The sequence below is a fragment of the Pan paniscus genome, chromosome 14 (assembly GCF_029289425.2).
Source record: "Pan paniscus chromosome 14, NHGRI_mPanPan1-v2.0_pri, whole genome shotgun sequence".
In the NCBI taxonomy this organism is placed as follows: domain Eukaryota; kingdom Metazoa; phylum Chordata; class Mammalia; order Primates; family Hominidae; genus Pan; species Pan paniscus.
In genome coordinates, this window is record NC_073263.2 from 85,906,368 (window position 1) to 85,928,351 (window position 21,984).

Here is a 21,984-nt window from a genome sequence, read left to right on the forward strand (position 1 = left end):
TATTCACTAACAGGAGAACAGTATGGGAGAAACTGCCCCAGTGATTCAATTATCTCCCACCGGGTCCCTCCCACAACATGAGGGAATTCTGGGAGTAGAACTCAAGATGAGATTTGGGTGGGGACACAGAGCCAAACCATATCAGTGTGGCATTAAAGTCAATTCCTGTAGTGGTCAGAAGTTTAGAGCAATAGCTCAGAAATAAGTTCCCTGATCAATCCATCATCTGGGAAGGCAAAAGTTAAAGGTATAAGCCTGGGGCTATGGGTACCAGGCTCTCTGAGATCCAATGATGAGTCAAATCCTATGAGTTGCATACCAGAACTGTTAAAGAAAAGTAGCACCATAGTAAATTAGCAAGGTGATAGGAGAGAGATTGAACTTAACTCCCATGAAACAAAAAGCAAATTTTTTTAAGCACTGGAGTGAGCTAGTGGAAAGTTCTAGAAGACTTTGGTAGAGAGATTTGTCCTGTGATTAGGTCATCCATCTGTGTTTGCTAATTGGCACTTGTTGAAATTAGACCCCTACTTTCCACAGAGACTGGGAGTAAGCAGCACTACATTTTTAGACTATTATATTCCAAAGAAATGTCTCCTAGGCCCATGCAATAGACATTCTTTGGTTGTAAAACTAGCAAGAGGCTGAGAGAAGATTTGTATGTAATTTAAGGGTCAGAGAAAGAATTTGAAGTTACAAGTTTTCTAAGAAAAGGGAGGTCAGGGGCCTAGAGTTAGGAAGATACTTTTTAAAATTTAGCTAAGCTGAGGGGAATGTCTTGGTGAGTTAATGTGGATCATGTACAGCCTCAGAATTATGTGTCATAATCATCACTAATTGAAGCAAATAAAATTTTTAAGAGATAAAAGGAAAAAAAGCATTCAATCTTATACATTATCTTTTTTGTTTTTTCTAACTGCACATCATGGTTGCTCAAAAATAACTTACTCAATGAAAGAACCATTCTGAAGTCACCAAGAACCCAGAAATCAGACTCAGCTACTAGAGGGCAATCAGTGTGGCCAAAAGACACACAAGGTTTTCAACAAAGATGAGAGGAAAATGTAATAGGGGAGCGCCATTATTCAGGCTCACAGTGCATAGAAAATAGAAACAAAAATCAGCAGGAGAGGTAATGCCTAAGGGACATAAAGTTTTGAATAAGCTAGAAATTTTCGCCACCCCCTTAAAAACAGGGAAGAATTGGTCCCTAAGTAGACTTCAGGCTTCTCTTGGACGTAGGTAAGGTATGTGTACCAAAAAATTTAGATTGTTCCAATTCAACTTATTTAAAAATTTTATAGGCCAGGCGCGGTGGCTCACGCCTGTAATCCCAGCACTTTGGGAGACCAAGGCGGACGGATCACGAGGTCAGGAAATCGAGACCATCCTGACTAACACGGTGAAACCCCGTCTCTACTAAAACTACAAAAAATTAGCCAGGCGTGGTGGCGGGCGCCTGTATTCCCAGCTAATCAGGAGGCTGAGGCAGGAGAATGGCGTGAACCCGGGAGGCGGAGCTTGCAGTGAGTCGAGATCGCACCGCTGCACTCCAGTCTGGGCAACAGCGCAAAACTCCGTCTCAAAAAAAAAAAAAAAGATCTTATTTCTTATGAAAGAATTCATGTGGCATTCACCATGCCACTGTTTTAATTTTGTCACACTATATGAAACAACTACCAAACTTAAAATTACATTTTAAGCCATTGAGTATCTTGCATTAAACAAGTTCTTAGTGCTTTTGTGTGTTAAAATATCTCATGTTTTATTTCCCATAGAAAATCACAATTCATATCATTTTTGACTCAGGATAGATACAAATAATATGTCAATAATCACTAATTATAGTCTGCTGTGGATGAACTCCATATATACACACATGCACACTTATACATCATACATTTAATTGAGTAGCATTTTTAATAGCAAAATATTTTTAAAGGAGAAAATATGAGGAGGCAAAGGAACCTGACAAGATGTGGAAGTTTATTTGACTTTAAGGTTTATAAATTATAGCTAAGCCATGAAGAATGTTCATATCAAGAAAATATTATTTATTATGTATAAGTAATGAGTACAGCTCATCTTGCCTTTGATTTATTTTTGAGAATCTTAGAGAAATGCCCATAAGCTGCTGAAACACAACAGACCACAAAATGCTTCAGAAACTAGAAAAGCAGAATTTAAAATTTAGTACTTTTGGTGTTTGTTATGCTGCACAATATGTCAAATACTCCCAATTTTATTATTTGTAAATATTTCCAAAATGTTCTTTTTATGAGCATGTATTAATACTTGAAAAGAATTGCCAATCAAATTCATATGAAAGAATGACCACTTAAACGTATAATATACACAGGAAAGGAAAAAATGTGCAATTATGAGATCAATATTAACCAAGGAGAAAGCCAGAATGAATACCTTTAAATACAGGCATTCCTATAATCATATTTGATACTGTCTATGCTTCCACCCTGACTTTCTTTACTTCATAGCCTAAGAACCAAGGACATCCAGAGACTTCTTTGAAGGACAGGAGTGTGAATCCCTAAAAATTATTTAGAGTCATATCTGAAAGTTTGTTGTGACATACAGTGATGCCATGAAATACTGTTCTGTAGGTGGTTTAACTAAGTTTGCCAGACAGATTGATGATTAATTCACCTTTGTCACTGATTTTTTGATGTACGTACAGATTTCCATTTGAGATTTCTGTAACTTATTTATTTGACAGCTTTCCCAATCTTGCCCTAAACAACCAAAAACTGAACACATTGTGTGTTTTGTTTGGCCACTGAGTGCAAAACAAAAATTAGCATGTTGTGTCAGATCCATGATTGATACACTTTAATGCTTGGCTTCTGACGGTTGGATTAGGAATTTATGTTAGAAGATAGTTTCCCCACTGAGTTTCCTAGGTATGATTGATTCCTTTACTGAAGATTGCTGCCCCTATGTGAGCATTGGTTTCCATTGTAATTAGCAGTATCAAAGTTTGGTGGGAGCCATTGAAGGCCCAAAGATGCTTTGTATTCTAAGGATACCAGGGCAAGATGGATACTCCTTCTTGAGTTATCATCTCTAGAGTGTCATCATAGCAGTATTACCTGCACTCGCATGTCCTAAAAAAGTTTTACTGAAAATTTAATAATAATAACTGATAGCCCCCCTTTTTTCCCTGGGTCACAAACAAAAGTTGATTAAAGCTTGAATCCTAAGCTTGTATAGATTAATACAAGTTAAAGAGAACCACTGTCCTCAAAAATCACACTGTCTATTCTCCTATGCATCAAGCTATTTACTTATATTTATTTTTATTTGCTTCCCTGATTTGCTTAGAATGCATTCTCTCCAAGTAACCTATCTGATTTTCAAGCAAACTGATGTGCATCATTAGATCATCAGATGGCTGCAGATATATCTCTGTTTTCTCTATAAAACCAATTTAAACTCAAGCTTGACAGTTCTACACCGAAGTGTTTATTTTGTTTTTAACACAGATTAACTTCTAACTAAAGTTACCCATTGTATAATACAGCATTCAGAATTCTTAAGTTCAAATGTGAGTAGTAAAACTTTTGACTTCATTAACAAGCTTCTTTCTGTTAATTTTCTCCTATTCACTGAATTTGTGAAGGTAACCAGCATTTACCTTCCCCCAAACCCTGTGAAAGAAATGGTTCTGTTATTCATATTTGCATTCTAAAACTATATGCAAACTCTACCTCACTGAGATAGGGAATAAAAGAAATCAGCTGTAGGGGAAAACATGTTCCCTGCTATGCTCTCTTCTGAGTGTTATACAAACGTTTACTACTTCGATCCTTATGTGAATTGAATTTGGGACCAACTGAATGTTACTCAACAATATTTGGTAGAGCTGTGGTTGAACTCAGGCAGTGTGGCTTCAGAGACTCCAGCCATGGCCCTCACTAGACTACATCTTTCTTCCTTTTAGCCATTCTAGAAATGAAGAACTTCCTTCCTTAAAATACTGGCAATCAGTTTCTTTTCTTTTGCATACCACTGGATCCTCCCTATGCAAAGCAGGGATATTTATTAATATGAAAAAAGTTGAACATGTGCTATTCCCGCCTTGCCGTAGGAATAGAGGTAGTGTTAGATGTTATGTGATTGGTTTGCTCTCTTTGTCCGTAGTCTACTTTGGTGGACTCAGATTACCTGTGTAAAAACTCACACTCCTCACAAGTGGGTTGTATTATCCAGGCCTGAAGGTGGCAGTCATCTCAAGTTCGAGCTATGTTCGCTAAACCCAGCCTCACTAGGAACAAAAAAATGAGTATGTTTCTCACCATTTTGCAACTGTGCCTATTATTCAATTGGTTCAAAACTAAGTTTGGACTGTTGCTTCTTTAATTTCCACTATTATAATACTATGCTAACATTTGTTGAAGGCTTACTATGGGTCTCTCAAGCACTTTTTAAAATGCAAATTGAATATAGCAACACTATGACACAGGTGTTAGTATCTCCGTTTTACTCATGAGGAAAACTTTGTTTCAGACAATTTAAATATCTTGACAGTTATTTGAAGTGCTTATATCTAGTGAATAAAAGAGTCATGTTCTATTCAGAATCTTGTACTCTGTGTTCTGTTTGATTCCAACTAATAAATAGCTGATGGCCTATCAGAAGCTCAGTGGAATGTTTAGCATGCAAACAAATTATTATTATTATTAGAAATGTATAAAGCTGCTTTGCTGTTTCTTGCCTTCATTCCATCCCTGTCTTCCAGGATGTGATATAATGTGAGGAAGTCGCCAAAGACTAAACATTCTTGGAAAATATTGCCTTAGCTAAATAAAGATAATGTAGAAAAGTTATATCAATGTAATAGAACAATCTAATTCCCTTTTTCTATTTTCCAGTTCGTTTCAGTTATCGAAGTACATTTGTCAGTTCTACTCTTCCTATGAATAATACGTATTATGGTAATAGAATTGTCTTTACCATAAAAGCATAAAAACACAGGGGGAAATATAGGTTTAACAAACATTCCAAATTATCTATTATACAGAATCTGATAAAGGCAATTTATAAGAAAATTTCATCATGGAATGCATTAATTGTGTATATTGTTTGGGATTAGGGCTGCACTTTCACAAACAAATATTCTAAGACATTTAAAATTGTAAATGTCAAGGGATTCTGTTGTCATCTAATCTAAATGGCTCACAGAAATTGTTTACATGCAAGAAAATATTTTTTAAAATGTATTACCAGAAAACTTACTGATATCAAACTCCAGTGAGGAATAATATTCTAAACTAAACTCCATTCTGATGCAGCTTATACTCTTTCTCAGAGATTCATATCAGATTATGGAAAGCAGAATTCAATACCTTAAATAAAAGAAGGCATCGGCTTTTGAGCCACATAAATAAAGGTTTGATTATGACTCCACTACTTAGCACCAATAGAGCTCTGAGTAATTTTTTATTTTATTTTATTATTATTATTTTTGAGACAGAGTCTTGCTCTGTCACCCAGGCTGGAGTGTAGTGGCACCATCTCAGCTCATTGCAACCTCCACCTCCAGGGTTCAAGCGATTCTCCTGCCTCAGCATCCCAAGTAGCTGCGATTACAGGTGCCCGCCACCACGCTCAGTTACTTTTTTTGTATTTTTAGTAGAGACAGATTTCATCCTGTTGGCCATGTGTGCCAGGCTGGTCTTGAACTCCTGACTTCATGAGATTCACCTGTCTCTGCCTCTAAAAGTTCTGAGACTACAGGCAACAGCCAGTGCGGCTGGCCACTGGGAGTAATTTAAATAAACTTTCTTTGTTCTTTTTATTAAAACGGGGATGGAGATGCCTAGATGCGTTCTGTATATTAATTGAAATAGACATAAAACACAAGTGTACTTTAGGTGCTGAAAAGTATGAGTAGTAAATATTGCTTAAAATGTTGCTCTATGTAAAATATAATTGGAATGAAAAAGTGAAAACACATGAACTGGAAAAAATGGGGTGCTTGACATATACAGCCAACAAACATATACGTTTGTCCAGAGAGCCCCAGACTTCTGTGTGTGAACATAAAATGCCCACCTTCTTCCACATGACCTTAGAAATAGCAATTGTGTTTCTTATTAACTTTGCCAACATTTCCCATGTTATATCATTATACTGTTTTAAGTACAGCACAGAAAACAGTTCTAAACTATGATGAATGAATCAATGCCACGGTGACTCTCTCTCTAAATTCCTAAGTTTGGATTCCACTGTTCTCGAAGTAGACTTTAGCTATGTACCATCTCAGTGATAGAATAAATCAGCTGTTACAGCAGGCCTGATGTACTCCTAGATTGCAAAACCACTGTTTACTATAATTATCCCCGGTACAATGCAATGTTTAAGAGTATGGAGCTTGGAGTCCAGCAGCCAAAGCTTGAATTATTATTTTCATACATTCAGCCATTTTAGTTTGGAGAACTAAATTGGCACACCTTATCTTGAAAAACAGGATGATAACATCTATCTGGACATGTAATTTGTGGACATCATAGGAATCCAATTCTTGTTGAATGAATGAATAAATACATGAATGTAGTCATGAATGACTCGAAACAACTGCCTTCTATGGTTGCTGGGGCTGAGTTTCAAGCTGTCATAAGATGATTATGTAGGCATATATGGAATGTAACAAAACTTTTCACTTCATACTGATTTGTAGCGATGACAACAATATCCCAGAGAAATGTCTTTATGTCCCTAACCCCTAATAAACCATTCAATACATTTCCCCTATTGTTCATTTTCAGTATTAGTTTCTTAAATATCACAGCAGTTGCTAGGTCAATTACAAAAGTTCTTTGTTAATATAGCAAATACGTTTCATTTCTCTAGATATTGTAATACAGAGGCATAAATAATTTTAGCATTAATACAAAACATTTATTGAGCCTTACTGTGGGCAATATTTATATATGACAGGTACTTAACAGTGATTGATTTGATCCCATAGGAAGTTAATTAAGTTATTCAAAGCACTGGGTTACCATTTGGAAAGTTTCCCTAAAAGCTTTCTTGTAATAGCTAATTGTACTTCTATTTTATATTACTTGACAGCGGTGGTTGATGTTTATTCTGCACCTGGTTTCCTACCATGTGTAATACTATAATAGTTCTTGTGACTTATAGCAAATATTTCTTCATAATCACTGGTAGGATACGACAGCATTCTTATGAGGAGAGAAACCCATGTTTTCAGAGATATAAATCCCAGTTATTTCTACATTAATAGTTTGGGAAGTAGAGTAAGATGCTCTAGACTTATCTAACAATTTGAGGTTACAGGTACATTTAAAATCTTCAACTGATCAAATGTAGTATTTAAAAAATAAAACCCTTATTTTACATTACAAGGAAGTGGAAAAGGACCAGAATATTTTAGACCTTAATTCTTTTTTATATTGTGGACCTACTTTGATGATGAAAAACTCATTTATCCTGATGTACAGTGGTATAAATTTCCTTATATATTACCTAAATGGTAAAAACAAAAACACAGAGACAAATTTCTAAGAATGCAGATACTTGGGAAAAAAAAGTACAGTTCTTCAGCCAGTGACAATGCCAGCTGCAGTGCTAAAGTTTCACTTAGTACAGATACTCAACTCCAGTCAAATACAGAATGCTAAATTCCATACAGCTGTTTCCCCAACCTTCTCTGTTCACAAAAAAAAACCTATTGAATGTTTAACTTAGGTAAGTTTTGTTTAAATTTAAAACCTATATGATGTAATGTGGAGACTTATTTTGTGTTGATTGAATATTCCCATTCTATTTCATTAGCACGTTTCTGTTGGCATTTCTATTGCTTTTATTGTGAATTGAGTATGAAAATGAGAATTAATTCTTCTACTTAATATTACATTTTAACATTCACTATCCTTACAGCTATTATTTTACTGTAATACAAAGATTAAATTTCATTTTAAATTATTCTAACCAGTATTTAGGAACCCTCACTTTCTACAACGTTGTTTTTAACTTAAATTTAAGTTAGAGTTCTATTCCAATGTAATCTCTTTGAACCTCCTGCTAAAATGATCTCTTTGCTCTTGATATGTTTTCACCTATCCTGTTCAACATAATTACTGAATCATGGAATTACAAATTGAAGCCCTTTGAAACTACTTATAAACATTATAAAATGCTTCATATCTTGAATGGTGACATTGTTTATTTAATATTATGTGTTTACCAGTAAAATCAGATACTATTTCTCCATCCATATATACGTGGCTTTCTTTATCACCTCTAAATAAGAAATGTATGAGGTGGCAATTTTGATGTACAAACATTTCAGTGGATTTTGACCTTTTATCTTTTACATATATACTCTCTTTTTCAGTGATTCCAATTCCTAGTGTTAACTCCTAACTATATGCTAATAACATTTACATTTATGTCAGCAGTTCAGGTCTTGCTCACCAAATCCAGGCTTAGTATGTAACCACATACTCAGTCCTCTATGCGCATGCCTACTGGATATCTCAAAATCAAAGTGCCTTAGTTAGCAGGCCTGCTTTTCTCTGCCAAAGTTCTCCGCCTATAAACTGACTTATTTCGGGCAATGACAATCTTTCAGTTGCTTACGTTGACCAATGTCAAGTCCTGACTCCACTTTCTCTCACACTACACACCCAGTTTCAGTTAAACCTGTTTGTTAAGCCTTCAAAATACTCTGTAATTAGGAAATGACCATTTTCAGTACTTTGATTGTCACCACCAAATTTCCTATGTGGATCACTGCAACATAACCTTCAGAATTATTTTTGTTTTTCTTTTATATCCCCTATCTATTGCATTCTACTTTTATAGTAAGTCAAATTACCTTTTTAAATGTAAATCATAATATGCCACTCTTGCTCCAAATCCTAAAGTGGCTATGCACTTAACTTAGAGTTATGTTGCTACAAGGCCCTAGCTAACAAGAACTCAATTACCTTTCTGACCTCATCTCTTACCACCCATACCACACTATCTCAGTATACAAACTTAGGCTTCCTTGATACTCTTGGAACATACCAAGCTTGCACCTGCCTTAGAGACTTTGTCTTAACTATTTCCTCTGTATGACTACTCTTTACCCAGACATGCATATGACCATCTCAGTATTTGCTCAAACATCACTTTCTTTTTTTTTTCTTTTTAAATTTATTGAGATACGTTTTGTAGCCCACAATATGATCTTTGTAAATATTCTATATACACTTGAAAGTAAATGTCTATGCTGCTTTGTCGGGTGAAGTTCTGTATAAATACTTCTTTTTTTTCATTATTTTATTTTATTTATTTTTTATTATACTTTAAGTTCTAGGGTACATGTGCACAACATGCAGGTTTGTTACATATGTATACATGTGCCATGTTGGTATGCTGCACCCATTAACTCGTCATTTAACATTAGGTATATCTCCTAATGCTATCCCTCTCCCATCTCCCACCCCACAACAGGCACTTTCTTAGTAAGAACTTACCTGATCATCCTATTTAATGAAGGCATCATTGTAATGTCTCCCTCCTCATATTCCTTTCCTCTTAACTTATTACAAACCTCTGATCCTTATCTGCCTCTTTTTATAGCACTTATAACTCTCCAAAATTTTATACATTATGTGTATTTATTTTTTAATTATCTATTTCCCGTTTCCACTAAAACTGAAGCTATTGAAGATAAAAAAGAACACATAACATAGATATTATGCTTGTTCTGTTACCCACTGTATCCACTTGTAATCAAGTTCTTGGTAGCTAACAGATGAATAGTGAGTATTTCTTGAAGGAATACATGAAATGACTTTAAATTTTCCTCCAGCCATGCCACTATCTAAGTATTACACTCAAAATTTGTTCTTGATAATAAATTCCTATTTTAACCTTCTCAATTTGTACAAAGATTAAGAACACTTTACATACACTGGAAATTCATGCCTTGCGTACGTCTGCTACCTCATTCACATTGAATTGTGTGTGTTTTTTTTTTTAATTCCTCTGCTGCCTAAGTGAACACTCAATTAATTCATATTAATTGCAGTCGTAGTTAAAGTTGATTGATGCCAGGATCTTTCTTGATGTGACTTCTCCCCTATCTTCAAATATTTTGATATGTAACCTCATGTCCTACTTCTCCGTACTGCTCCAAATAATTGCATAGTTTATCTCTGTATCAATATTTTTATCTTTATTTTGTTTTTAAATTCTTTTTCAAAAAAAATCATTTATTCCTGAGTTTACGTATCGTATATAGCTCTTTTAATTTATGATTCAACAAAAATAATCAATTCATAATGTGAATGGCTTCTTTCCATAAATTATTCTAGATTGTGAGTGAAGAGACATCTGGGTAGAACTCAGTAGAATCAATTTTCAGCATCGCATTCCCAGAGTTATGGGTGTGATTCTCTGATTCATTCTGTGTTAAAAATATGCCCGAGTGCTGTTATGAAAGACAAAGTAGTGGTGTCAGTGGTATCCCTGCAGAATGTCATTATAAGCCTCAGCTATGACACAATGAAAGTATAGCTGGCAGTAAACCAGGAACCATATCAATTACATTAGAAAGTAAACTATTCCCAGTAATAAAATATGTTAATTTTCAATGGAAGCAATTGAAATCTTCGGTAGAAGAGGTCCCCCCAGCCCCTGTGCACCTCAGGAATTTTTGCATTCCTCCTAGTATATTTGCTTCATGCATTAAATAATTTGTTCTCTAAAAATGATGGCTGGGCTGTGAAAGTTCTTTATTCCATCATTGCTTTTAGGAAACCTCAGATAATGGATATGAGGTTCCTAATGAACATTTTACACTAACATTTCATTTTTGGGCAAAGATTTTTCAGACATGAGTTTAATACGTCATTTAAATAGAAATTTGTTCCAAGTGGTAACCAATACCTTCAGGTGGTAGAACTTTCATACAAGCAATTTCCATCTTAATCATCTAAAGATAACTTTAACATTTTCATAAAATTGAAGATTATATTACGTGGAGAAAGGAATTTCTTACATCTCTATGGATTTCTGTGACAGAAATCTATAACGATTATATGCTACAAAACTCAGGGCTTTTTTAACTGTAGTAATCTTGAGCCAGCTTCATGCTAAAACCAGACTTTTCATGGAGAGCTTTTGATAGTGAGTTACATATAATCACACGTTTGGTTATAATTATAAGTTAAATTAGTACATTTTATTAACCAACTCACCTTAAAATATTTTTGTTAATTTTAATGTGCTAAAGTTGGGAGAAATTTAATTCTCACAATTAGGGCTGGCTCTAGGCAGAATTAGGACATTGCTGTGTGTGTTTTCGGTAGTGCTGCGTTTTTTATTTTTGGTGGCTTTTAGCTTCTTTCTCCAAATGTACCCAGGCCCCTGATTCATAGTTTCACCCAAACTATTCTTGCTTGCTTCATAGTATGTACTGAATAAAGTTTTGTTGAAACAATAAACAGACTCCTATCGTTATCTGTATCTATGGACAAGCTTTATCAATTGCTTTTCTTCTCTATTATCTTGCACACAAATCAATTAGAAATGACTCATAGGAAATGAGCTGATATAAAGAAGTACATTTAATATACTAAAACTGTGATATAAAATATGGTTTAAATAACATCCAGCAGATCCATTTCTACATAATTGAGTTTTCTTGCTTGTTAAGGTGATGTAAGAAGGTGATATAAGGATTAAAATTGTTATTCCAATGGAAATTGATGAGAACACACATACTGAAACCCTGTTCTCCATATATTTACTTGAAGGAGAAACATGAGTAGACAGTGAAGTAAGAAAAACCACAGTCCTGTAGTCCATTGTTGGAAGTGAGTCCAATATGGAATTCCTGGATACAGGGTGGAATCAGGTAGAGTCTTTTATTTTCCTGGGCAAGAGAGTTCCAAGATGCCATCATGAGTTAAAGCCCGGCCCAAAGATCAAACAAAAGTCTACAATTATAGTTTCTTTTTTTTTTTTCAATGATCCAAATATGGTGAGGGAAGACTATGTTTGTCAGGATTAGAGCAAAGGAGCTAAAGAGAAAACCGAACACGCACACACACACACACACACACACACACACTGAAGTGTTTTTTGCAGCTCAGGTATGGCAACTGTCTTACTATTTTTCAACTCTGGTGTCTAGGATAAGAGCATCCAAAGAGTGGGGGAAAAATTCAGGGAAATCTGAAGAAAGATCAGTGCCCTAATCACTGAATTTGGATAATATCTATGGATATTTTCACAGGAAAAAAAAAAAAAAACAACAGACACACAATACTCTTGGCGTCTTTTTTATTTCTGCCATTCCTTAGCTCATGGTTTAAATATTTTAAACATATTCACTGCAAAATCATCATAATAAATGCCAAAGTGCCCCCCAGCACACTGAAATACAGTTTATTTTATTTTTTAGTCATAACTTTGCTGTTTTTATCTAACAAAACATATTCATTCTTCTTACAGAAAATTTTCTTATATCTAGGAAAATATCATTTTATGAATCAAAATGCTCAAAATTCCAAAATTCTGGCATTATTGATTTATGACATCTTCGATGTTTTAGTGTTGTATAGATGTTTTTGCATAATTGATATCTAAGCATATACAATTATGCACTACTTATTAATTCCAAAAATGTTTATTTAGCTTTTAGAATGTGCCAAGCATTGTTCTCGAAATCAAGGCTGTTTCATTGACAAAACAAATTTGCTGCTTTGATGGAGCTCACATGTCAGTGTGTGTGAGACAGGCATTAAACAGTAAGTAAGCTAGTATGTGCCAGCACAGAGTGTGAAGAAAATAAAACCTTTGTAAGGGAAAACTTAGTGGCGGGCGTAGAAGCAAAGGTGTTCTATGTTGCTCAGGAATGTCTCATAATAGTGTAGTATAAGTGCAGCAGTGTCAATGTTGACAGCAGTGTTTCATGTTATTAAAAATGTAATGGCTCATTTAATGGTTGCATAGTATTCCTCTGTATTTATCCACCACCATATATTTATCTGGACTCCTATGGTTTGAATTTCAGGTTGACCTTTTCATAGTTTGAATAGACTGCAACAAACATATGCAGTGCAAGGCTTGCTCACATTTCTAACATTTACTTGAGAATTGACATTGAAATGTAGAATTACTCTGTCAAATTTTAATCACTTTAATGATCTTGTACCAATGTTGCTCTGCTTTTCAGAATTCTTTTGACAATATTCAGTTGATTCTTGAAAATCGCGGGTTTGAACTGTGCATATGCGCTTAGATATGGATTTTTGTTTTCAAACAAACCAGATCAAAAATACAGTACTCATGGCATTGGAGGCCTGTGTATATGGAGGGTCAACTTTTCATACATGCAGGTTCTGTACGGTCGACTCTAGGACTTGAGTAGGTGTAGATTTTGTTATATGAGGGGATCCTGGAAGCAATCTCTTCTGAATACCGAGGAATACCTGTATATATTTTTTCCAGAAGTATATGATATTGCTCTATACATTATTTCCAAGCCAACATTGCTTATCACTTTTTTTCATTTTTACTAGTTTGATAGAAGAAAGAGATGTTCTAGGTGTTTATTTAAGGGTTCAAGTGCTAACAGCTCTATCAATTATTTTACTCTGTGCTTATTCTTGTTTCTCATAGCTTTTCATTATTGCACAGTAATTTAGAAAGTATTTTTTCTGTAGTAAAATAAGTTCTGCAAACAAAATTTTATGCTTTAGTTGTAAAATAAATTTAGAAACCAAGTATGATCGAAGGGGCACAGGAATAAGGGATCCTAACTTTTTCTTGTCCACCTATTCCCTAGTGGATCCCAATGGATTCCCCCAAAATATGTTTTAAATAAATAGTCCATAAGAAAAAAACATTATATACTTCAGAAGATGATAACACTCTCTTTGGCTTTGCTAACTTTAGTATTCATTTCTCACCCCTTCTCTCCTAAACTCTAGCCGTAGAAAGCAAATTGGAAATTTCTCAGATGTCATAACCTGCTTACCTTCGGGCCTTCTCCCAGCCTGCTTCTTCTAAGAGAATATACTTTTCCTGTATGGTCCCTCCAACTTCAAAACTACTAGCGGTTCTTCAGATTCAGAGCCAATGTCCTACTCTCAATCTCCTTTCCACCTGGGTCAGGCATTCTTGCTTTTTGTTTATTATGGCAGAGTACAGAATTCTTAGCATACCTCTATGATTAAAACAATGTGTTTACTTCATGGCTCTTACACTAAATTCCTTGAGGATACAAATGAAGTCTTATTCATTATCCTAGTTTTTATCATTCAGTGGATGATCATGAAATCATTCTTAATTTAATAAGCAAAAGGTATCTTTACCATATATTAATTTTGACATCTTGCTAGAATCCCCAACATTTAGAAAATCCGTTTCTCACATCCATGCAACTGTCTGTAAAATAAACTTTAAGCATATCACTTAGTGCTAAAAAACATTCAGTGTTTTTCTGTTGCCTACCAAGTAAATCAAATGTCACAGCTTGATTTTAAGAATCATCTATACTATAGTTCCAGTCTGACAGTTTAGCCTGATGTGGATATGACCTGCCTACAAAATCTGTTAACTTCTTATCATTGCCTGCCATTCTTTCCTCAATACCTCCCAGTAGCCACTGTATTGAGAAGGACTCGTACCAATATTTATAATGGTTATTTGTCTAAATTGCCTTCCCTGACTCCTCCCAATTGAAGAGACACTCTACTTTTTCTGAACTCCCATATGATTTTGTAATTTTCATATAGCACTAACTGTAGGCTGCCTTTTAAAACAATCATTCCTGTTTTCATTAGGTGTACTTGACGATTATTTCTGTGTCCCATAATATCATTATTATATTTCTGTCACAGTAATACCACGTTATTAAAATTATGAGTTTGGGTCTAAGCATGGTGGCTCATGCCTGTAATCCCAACACTTTGGGAGGCTGAGGCAGATGGATCACTTCAGCTTAGAAGTTTGGGATCAGCCTGGCCAACATGGTGAAACTCTGTCTCTACCAAAAAATACAAAAATTAGCCAGGCATCGTGGCTCAAACCTGTAATCCCAGCTACTTGGGAGGCTGAGGCAGGAGAATCACTTTAACTTGGGAGGTGGAGGTCGCAGTGAGCCCAGATATCGCACCACTACTCTCCAGCCTGGGTGAAAGAGTGAGACCCTGTCTCAAAAAAATATATATGTGTATATATACATATACATATATATGTATATATATGAATTTACACATTTCTTATTCCCTTTGGGGTCCCCACAATTAACATGACAACTCTTTGAATAGATACTAAATGACTGATGAACATATACACATACAGTTATCATCCTGAAAATGATTGTAAACTTTCTGAGGAAAAATGGCTTTTACTGTATGAAGTTCAGTGTGTTAAATATAATGGGTAATTTATATGTGTTTATGGAAATGAATTAACAAACATTTTACCTTATAAAAGAATAAACCACCAAATAATTGCTGGCTTAGATTAATATCTATTTTCTGTTTTCATTCTTCCAGTATTTTTTGACTACTGTCCTTGACTCTCCTTGAATTATTCATCACTTAATCTCGTGGATTTTAACCATTTCTGGCTACCATGATAAATCAAAAAGTGAAATTTCTGTTTTATTATGTCATTTTTATATTGACCAAAAATAATATTGAATAGCTGATTTCTTTTTTTATTAATTTTAGAAGAATAAAAACTACTTAAAAATATACAATGAACCTGAAATGTTTTTGTGGATTTAGGAAATAAAGAACTTAATGAGTAAATGACAGACTTAGGCCAAAAAAAGTCAGCCAACCTGACTAAGTGTTCAATGACCATAACCTAGACAATTTGAACCAAAAAAGTATTGGATTATAACATACAATAAACATTTACAAGCACATATAGACATGAGTAATTTAATCAATAAATATATAAAAAAGAAGAGATCCATCTTTAAAAATTTAAGTTAATGCATAGAAGAAATTCAAGAAATGATAAGTCATTTAAGGAAACAAAATTTGGGAAGAAAGAGGATATTAGGGTAATCTCAAATACTTATCTGAAGATGTTTATCGGTTACAAACTTTAAAAATCAATTTAGAGAAAACTGAAAGCTATCAGCTGAACCAAGTTATCAAGGAACACCATAAGTAATAAGGCATATGGATATCTTGAATGCCCAACATAATATATGAGAATGACAACATGGAGTCTTGCCAAAAATGCATAATATTAATCTAATTATGGGAAAAAACAGGCAAACCCATATTGAGAAACATTCTACAAAATAACTGCCCAGTAATCAACAAAAGTATCAAAGAGAATCATGGGGGATAAGGAAAGAATAATAAACTTCACAAATTGCTAGAACCTAAGGAGAAATTAGAACTAAATGTAACATGGACTTCTGAATGGGATCCTGGAACATTAAAAAGGTCAGTGGTGGACAAACTGGTAAAAATCAAATAAACTCTGTCATTGAGTTAGTAAGTTAATTTCCTGGTCTTGATCATTGCATCATGATTGTGAATATTTTTAACATTAGGAGAAGATGGGTGAAGAGTGTATATGAACTCTCAGTATTATTTTTTGCAAATATTCTATATGTTTAAAATTACTTCAAAATAAAATGTTTAAAAACTACTTTATGAATGCAATTTGTTTATATTGGTAATAGTTTTTTGAGTTTTCGTCCAAATATTATAAATTCAAATGCACATATTCCTACTATGTCAAAATAGTGGCATATAACTTTGTTTCTTCCATTTGAAATCTATTCAGAAGAAAAGCATTGAGATAAAACAATGCTTTGCAAAATTAAGAAATAGTTATTTTAGATTTTGTCATGTTTCTTATCTAATTTCTATCTATTTTAAAATAGAAATTACATTGCTTAAAATTAATATAAATGAGGAATTATAAAACTATTCAGAGCATTTTGGGAGGAGTTATTCCTAATAAGTAAATATTTCCCATCTTATGTACATTTCTGTTATCCCTTTTCTTTTTTCTTTTTATTTTTTGAGTCGGAGTCTCGCTCTGTCGCCCAGGCTGGAGTGCAGTGGCGTCATCTCAGCTCACTGCAAGCTCTGCCTCCTGGGTTCACGCCATTCTCCTGCCTCAGCCTCCCGAGTAGCTGGGACTACAGGCGCCCGCCATCACGCCCGGCTAATTTTTTGTATTTTTAGTACAGACGGGGTTTCACCGTGTTAACCAGGATGGTCTCGATCTGCTGACCTCGTGATCCAGCCACCTCGGCCTCCCAAAGTGCTGGGATTACAGGCGTGAGCCACCACGCCCGGCAATCCCTTTTCTTGTGTATGACATTATACTAGCAGCATAAGACTCTACTTGGCATGTCTTGTTGTTATTTATTAAACTAATAAGTATGTCATTCAGTATACACTAACCTTGTGCTAACATCTGTTTGTGCATAAATAGCTATTTTTCCAACAAGATAAATGACCAAAATCTTCATATTATAAGCAGAAATAATTATCCACACTACCGAAAATGAAGCCTAATTAGAATCTTAAAACTATAGCAATTTGGCAAGCTTTTTAGGTATGGTAACTGTAAGAAGAAACTACCAAACCTACTAGGTGTTTATTAAATGCAGTATTGCTAATTCTGCTCGGCAGATTCCTTCACAGATGGTACATGTTTAGCTACATTTCTGCAATTAATTGTCCCAAAACAGATGTGCTGAAAAATAATTGTATTCTCTTATGATTTGCTGTTATATTTGTGCAGACTTATCTGAGACACATAAGCTAAAATAATCCTTTTTGACCATACACTTTAGTCAGCTGACTAGTATTACTGCCATAATTCTAAAAATTCCAAAGTTTAAGGAATAGATGAAAACAGAAAATTACTCATGCCTATAAGGAAATAAATATTACAGCTAGATTCCTTAAATTCCCAAATTAAAATAAAATGTTTAAAAATATAATGATTTAGGTACAGATGTAAAATCACCATCATTTTCACTGCCATTTATCCTCATTACTATCTACAAAAAAATGAAATCACAATTATTCCCTAAATTAGTCCTCTGTTCTTTTTGCATATTTTAATCAATTTACTGACCTACCTCTTTTTCTTAATAATTTTAGGAAAATAAACTGAAAGCTATTGTCAAAAAAGTTTAACCGTCTGCTAAGGGAGATTTTACCCTGTCACTTGGGCAGATGTTCAGCAATGGAATTATGCCAGCATAATTTATATATCATGTGAATTTACATGTGGATGTAGAGGAAAAATTACTTTTATATATATATATATATAATCTCCATTAAGTAAAAATTGATATTACTTTTTAAAAAAATCTTTCTTTCTCTTTATGCTCTGCCCTCCTATCCCCATGATGGAAGGCAGAATATGTTGGTATTGCCTGTGTACTTAAATCTAGAGTCAGATGGTATAAAAGAATAATTTCTACAATTTTTTTTCACTTTATAAGATACAAAGATGTTTCCCCACAGAAAGACAAAACGAAAAAGAGAAAAATAGTAAACTAGGACACTTAGCTATATTTATTGAACAGTGTGCTAGACTACAATTCTATTCTATTGGGAATTATTTGATTTTACCTCCTCTCATACAAAGTGAGGATTAATTGTGTTTGCAGAAGAAGACTAAAGCTGGTGCCACCATTTTGGGGCAGAGGGTTTTGATGCGTCTAGCTTATCCTCCTTTGTGAGATACCTGAAGGGTACACTATTTTTGGAAAAAAAAAAAAAGTTTGAGGTTGGGCATGATGGCTAACGCCTGTAATTCCAGCAATTTGGGAGGCCGAGGCGGGTGGATCACCTGAGGCCAGGAGTTCAAGACCAGCCTGACCAATATGGTGAAACTCCTTCTCTACCACAATTATTTAAATTAGCTAGGCATGGTGGTGTGCACGTGTAGTCCCAGCTATTCGGGAGGCTGAGACAGGAGAATCACTTGAACCTGGGAGGCGGAGGTTGCAGTGAGCTGAGATTGCACGACTGCACTGCAGCCCAGGTGACAGAGCGAGACTCTGTCTCAAAAAAAAAAAAAAAAAAAAAAGTTCGAAATTCCTTTGTTTTATGACCAAAACACAAGCAATCACCATATTTTCCCTGTGTACTATACTCATAGAAAACAAATTGACTCTCTAAGCCCTGTGTGCCTTCAGAATCAAAAACAGTAAAATTCTGCTGTTTGAATTTGTTGGTCAGAGTACCACAATTTCACTCCAAATGCCTTGGAAATTGATTGGAGAATACGTGTAGACACATAAGTCTACATTTACGGAATTTTATGTTTGAGCGGCTTGTAGAGATTATTTTGTCTCATTTGCATATTTCTAATAAAATTTAGACTATATTCTTGATTGCATACTTTCTTTAAATCATGATGAAGAAGCCTTTCTATTTTTCTGCTATATCTTTTCATTTATCTTTCATTTATGCCATATCTAAGTCTAAAATGGAGACAAATTTTGTTCAGTCATCCCAGTGGAATTCAGGCTGTCCCTTTACAGCTTCCTAGTTCATTAAAATTGGCAAACTAGAAAGCACAACTAGGGATCACTTTTTCAATTTCTAAAGACTTTATATATTTTTCTAAAAAGACAAGGAGGTACTTTAATGTTTTGACTATCATGAAAAGTGTTGAGAAGGAGTCTAGTCTGTTTCACTTGTTCAATGATGTTTCATCTGTGATCCCATTAACTTGCTCCTTTATGACCCTCTTAATATTTAATATATTTTCTATTAGTAGTGATGGCTCAAGCTGAATGGTATAAAACAAGATGTTATCATGGAAAGTACTCAAAGTTTCAAATAGTTCCTGTTTTTGTTTGTTCCAGATTAGTCCATTTACTGATGAAATTAGTAACCCCTAAAATCTATAAAACAATAATTTATAGTTGAGTTTATGGACATTTATTCCAGGAAAATGTCACCTTTCTTGTCAGTCCCATTTTATGAATTGCCCTTTACCACCATGAAAATGTGTTCACAAATGAAATGCACCAAATTTAAATATGGCCTGTATGTAGTCATTGGAAATCCAAGGAGGAATATTTCAAACATGTTTGGTGCAAACTAACCAGAAATATTTGGTAGTTAAAAAGTTTTATTGCCACTAAAATAGAAAATATTATCAGTTTGGACAACATTTCAAACAAAGAAATGTTAGAGATAATGGAATTATTTAAGCTAGAGAATAGAAAATTAAGAAGATATGTTATAATTATTTTTAAATATTTGAAAGGCTGCTTTATCAGGCAAGTTAGATAAAGTTAAAATGCATAAAATCTACTTAAACAAGCTCAGTATCTTAAAAAACAGAAACAACAGGCCAGGCACGGTGGCTCATGCCTATAATCCCAGCACTTGGGAGGCCGAGGCAGGAGGATCACATGAGGTTAGGAGTTCCAGACCAGCCTGGTTATCGTGGTGAAACCCCGTCTCTACTAAAAGTACAAAAATTAGCTGGGCATGGTGGCGGGCGCCTATAGTCCCAGCTACTCAGGAAGCGGAAGCAGGAGAATCGCTTGAATCCGGGAGGCGGAGGTTGCAGTGAGCTGAGATGGCGCCACTGCACTCCAGCCTGGGCGACAGAGCGAGACTGTCTCAAAAACAAAAACAAAAACAAAACAAAAACCAGAAACAATTTATTTTTAATGCAATCAGCCAAAATCAGTAAGTAGCAGCTCTCTCTACAGTGTACTCTATCAAGAACTCAAGATGATGGCGCCGCTACCATGTGTTATGTGGCTTATCATTAGTTCAGAATCATGGACGACGAATAGAGAACATGACAAGTCATGCACCAACTATTCAAGGTATCTGCTCAGGTGCAACATAGCTTATGCCATTTCATGTTTCATTGCACAAAGAAAGTAACAATACCATATTTCACTTAAAGGAAGTAGGGAATTGCACTTCTACTGTGTAACCAGAAAGGAAAGACGTGAAAATATTGAAAAATGGCACTGCCTACCCAAACTGTCATGCAGAAAATTGATGCCCACAACCTTCCCTGCATGAATGACAAGTTGTTGATGTACATGTGGGTATAACACTCCTAAAAGTATACACAGATTCTTACAACTTCCCCCCGCCCCAATGACATAGATGAGTCTTTTGTAATACAAATGCCCTGAAATGCTAGCTGTTATGGAGTCAATGCCTCTCTTGAGATGGCACAGATGTTAAGTAGGTGCAAATTTAGAAGGATGGTGTTGAGTTCTCTAATAATTCTCAAAAGATTAAGATGTAACGGTATGCTATAAATTTGAGACTAAGTACTCCCCGCAATGGAAAAACTTAGCATGGCTTATTTATTGTACTTTAAAGCGGATTTTGGAACAATCATGCAATATACATTTAAAAATATCTCGTTTTGATGATAGTTCTCTCTGTCTATAATGTAAGTAACACATTTGTGCATACCTTGGAGGCCAATGGGAAAGATTTTCAAAACTGTGGACTTTGCCTAGCGTAACTGGAGCCCTTCATTCTATGCCTTTCTTGTAGTTTATCTCGCAGTAGTTAATGAGCAGATCCGTGGTTAGACTGCCTCTGTTCATATCTTGGCCTGGACTCTTAAGAAATTTTTAAACCCAGAAAATTTTAAAACCCAGAAAAATTACTTAATCTTTCTAAATTTTAGACTTTATCTAAAATAAAGAATATTTCCTTATTTAAATATTCTGTGTATACAAGGATTAAATGCCACCATAAATATGAAACTGAATAATGAGGGTATTCAGTAATCACTCAGTAAGTGCTGGCAATATTGTTATCACCAATTTCTTGAGATTCATTACTCCAGTTGTGTATCTGTTACTCTGCAACTCTGTTATCCTTAGCTGAAAAATTTGGTAGAGATTCTCACATTTTGCTTCTTCGAGTAGCTGTGGCTACAAATATGGTACTGAACCCTGGAAACAAGTGCTAGTCTAAGAGGTGGTTGCCTTTT